Genomic DNA, 4,324 nt, shown 5'->3' with positions numbered 1-4,324 from the left:
AAAAAAAAAAAAAAAAAAGAAAGCGCTGCAAAGTGCATTTACTAAGAAATGAGCTGCCTAAAGAGGAGGCTTCTTCTTTATTTATATATATAGATTAAATACATATATATAAACTAACACACGGTGTTTTAGCTTCACATCTCCTGCCTGCCTGCCTCCTCTCCGCTCGGTGAGAGCCGCAGCTCAGCTCTGCTCTCAGTCTGAGGGAGGCTCGCTCTGTGTGCTCGCTGGTAGGGGAGCTGACCAGTGACGACAGCAGCGCACACACACACACACACACACACACACACACACACACACACTTTGTGGGAGTGTAACATTTCTCTAACATGTGGCACCTCGCTACACACACACACACACACACAGTGAGTTTTTCTACTTTGATTGCATTAATTAAACATAATTTATCACCTTGTACAGAAAAAAAAAACAGAAATTCAATTATTAAAACCTTGAATTTGTGATTCAAGGTTCAAGGAATCTAATATTTGTTGTGCAAAGCAGCAGATGTAATATAAATAACACATATACAAACAAAGGTAACAGCAACCGGTTAAAGACAAAATAAATAAACACAACATAGTCTCACATTGTGTGTTTCTGTATCTACTTGTATCTGTAATATTACTACACACACACACACACACACACACACACACACACACACACACACACAGTGTGTTTTTCTACTCTGATTGCATTGATTAAACATAATTTATCACCTTGTACAGAAAAAAAGCATGTATTTTAGTTTTAATATGAAGAAATTCAGTATTAAAAACCTTGAATTTGTGATTCAAGGTTCAAGGAATCTAATGTTTGTTGTGCAAAGCAGCAGATGTAATATAATTAAACACATATACAAACAAAGGTAACAGCAACTGGTTAAAGACAAAATAAATAAACACAACATGAAGGTTCCATGTCTCACATTGTGTTTTTTTGTATCTACTTGTATCTGTAATATTACTACACACACACACACACACACACTTTGTGGGAGTGTAACATTTCTCTGACATGTGGCACCTCGCTACACACAAACACACACACACAGTGAGTTTTTCTACTTTGATTGCATTAAATAAACATAATTTATCACCTTGTACAGAAGATCTTCTTCACTTATTTAATTTTTAATATGAAGAAATTCAATATTAAAAACCTTGAATTTGTGATTCAAGGTTCAAGGAATCTAATATTTGTTGTGCAAAGCAGCAGATGTAATATAAATAACACATATACAAACAAAGGTAACAGCAACCAGTGACAGACAAAATAAATAAACACAACATAGACTCACATCGTGTGTTTTTGTATCTACTTGTACCTGTAATATTAGGATGCTTAAATTTAAGCAGCTAAATGGAATTCAGCCACAAAGTCCTTGTACTTTGTGCAACATTGTGTAGAATTTTTTTTTTTGTGATTTAGCGCCCCCTCAGTTTCATCCCACTGTGATAAATATGTTCAGCTGTACACGTGTATTTGTTATGATTATATTATAAAACTGAGCAAGTCGACGACTCTTCTAACAGCCAAACATCAACGAGGTCAGCAGACATAGCAGCCAGCTTATGTTACTGACTAGTAATCCTTTTCTCTTCTCAGCTTCTTCCAGTTCTACCTCCCACTTAACCAGCTCCTGTTCTGGCACAACACCAGCTCCACTCCCTGTCTGCATTCACTCGCTCCCCCGAGGGCCTCAAAACCTCCTCCTCTTCTTTTTCTTCTTCCCGGTGATTCAAACACTAACACTCTCCCTGGTGCCCTGAGCTCACAGCCCGACTAACAAACTGAGCTAACATGAGCTAACAGCAGCTAAGAAACTGAGCTTACATGAGCTAACAGCAGCTTACATTAGCTAACTTTAGCTCACATAGGCTAATATTAGCTAGCAGCAGTTAAGAAACTGAGCTAACATTAGCAACAACAGCTAAGAAACTGAGCTTACATGATCTAACAGCAGCTCACATTAGCTAACAGCAACTGACATTAGCTAACTTTAGCTCACATAGGCTAATATTAGCTAGCAGCAGTTAAGAAACTGAGCTAACATGAGCTAACAGCAGCTAAGAAACTGAGCTTACATGATCTAACAGCAGCTCACATTAGCTAACAGCAACTGACATTAGCTAACTTTAGCTCACAAATGTTAATATTAGCTAGCAGCAGTTAAGAAACTGAGCTAACATTAACGTCAACAGCTAACAAACTTAGATAACATGAGCTAACAGCATCTAACATTACTTAACTTTAGCTCACATAGGTTCATATTAGCTAGCAGCAGCTAAGAAACTGAGCTAACATTAACGTCAACAGCTAACAAACTTAGATAACATGAGCTAACAGCAGAGCGAGGTCCACATGGTCAAAGAGAAAATGTTTACACGCCCACAAAGGGTGTGTGTGTGGGGTGGTGGAGTAATATTACGAGGTACAAGAGATACAAAAACACCATGTGAGACTATGTTGTTTTATTAGTTGTCTTTCACCGGTTGCTGTTACTTTGTTTGTAATGTGTTAATTTATATTACATCTCTGCTTTGCACACAAATATTATTCCTTGAACCTTAAGATCACGAATTCAAGGTTTTTAATATTGAATTTCTTCATATTAAAACTAAATAAAGTGAAGAAGATCTTCTGTACAAGGTGATAGATTATGATTTAATCAATGCATCAAGTAGAAAAACTCACTGTTGTTGTGTGCGAGGTGCCACAGGTTAGAGAAATGTTACAACTCCCACAAAGTGTGGTGGTGTGTGTGTGTGTGTGTGTGTGTGTGTGGGTGTGTGTGGTGTGTTGTGTGTGTGTGTGTGTGGTGTGGTGTGGTGGTGTGTGTGTGTGTGTGTGTGGGGTGTGTGTGTGGGCTGCTGTCGTCACTGGTCAGCTCCCCTACCAGCGAGCAAGCAGAGCGCACCTCCCTCAGACTGAGAGCAGAGCTGAGCGCGGCTCTCACCGAGCGGAGAGGAGGCAGGCAGGCAGAGATTGTGAAGCTAAAAACACGCGGTGTTAGTTTATATATATGTATTTAATCTATAATATAAATAAAGAAGAAGCTCCTCTTTAGGCAGCTCATTTCTTAGTAAATGCACTTTGCAGCGCTTTTTTTTTTTTTTTTTATTTTTCGCATGGCAGTTCACTTCACATCCGGGCCACAATGCCTTGACTCCTCCATTATTTTCTAAAAAAAAAAAAAGAGAGAGGAGGTTCACGTGCTTGTTATATTTATATTTTTATATTTTTCTACAGTTAGCGACAAACACTTTTTTTTTTTTTTTTTTTTAATTTTTTGTTTTGCTTGCTGCTGCTCCTGCTGCTGGCTCCTGCTCCGTGCGGTGATGGAGGAGCGCGGAGGAGAAAACCGAGACGTGGGGGAGAAGAGGAGATGTCTAACCAAGGAGTCCGGCGGAACGGCCCAGTGAAGCTCCGACTAACAGGTAGCTACCAACGGCTTTTTAAACCCCCAACTGCCGCCGAGCGGGAACCGGCGCGGGCTGCGTCTATCTCCTGGATCGGCCGTTGGAGTTTCAGTCACGGCTGATTTTTAAACGGCTAAACTCAACGGCTGTTTTTAAACGGCTAAACAACATTTAATCCGCTTTAATCAACATTTTGTATCAAATGTTTTGTGTATTTTTTTTAAAAAAAAGCCGTAGGCTTATAATCGTTTAATTATTATTATTTTTATATTATTATGATGCTCTTGGAAGTAGTCGCCACCTGTCCGCACCAGTCATAACACGGCTCCCGGAAGCTAGTGACTCGTTCGCCGCTTTATTTAAACCCCCTTTCCCTCCTTCTATATATTAAAAAAAATAAGCACAATATCTTTTGTTTATTGTTAATATTACAACAATGTTCTGTCTAAACTATCACAGCCACAGGCTCCACCATAAAGTAGGCTAGCTGACGTTAGCCTAGCCTTCCTTGCCATAGTGTTTTTGTTGCAGCTCCACAGTCACACAAGCAAGTTGTCCTGATTTGTTATTGTTGCTTTAAATGATTAAAGTCCCTGCAACCATGAGCACACTAACCTCCTCCAAAGGTTAATTTGTTGTCTTCTCCTCTTCTCTCTTCTCTCTCTCTCAGCTGGTTTTGGTTTGTGTGTCTTTTCAACACAAACAGCGTTACATGAGAGACAGCACAGTGTTTTGACTGGGAGAAGTGGCCGACAGCTGCCCTCCTCTCTCTTGTTTTTTCTTTTTGATTGCTCCTCCACATCTGACCTGAATCAGATTCCGGGCTTGTTTTGTTTTTGTTTTATCAGGAAGAAGAAGCCAAATTAATATTAAGCCGTCGCTGTTCTATTGTGTAATGG

This window comes from Larimichthys crocea, chromosome XII (genome assembly GCF_000972845.2).
Source record: "Larimichthys crocea isolate SSNF chromosome XII, L_crocea_2.0, whole genome shotgun sequence".
Classification (NCBI taxonomy): domain Eukaryota; kingdom Metazoa; phylum Chordata; class Actinopteri; family Sciaenidae; genus Larimichthys; species Larimichthys crocea.
The sequence above is the reverse complement of the archived record's forward strand: the minus strand, read 5'-3'. Positions refer to the sequence as shown.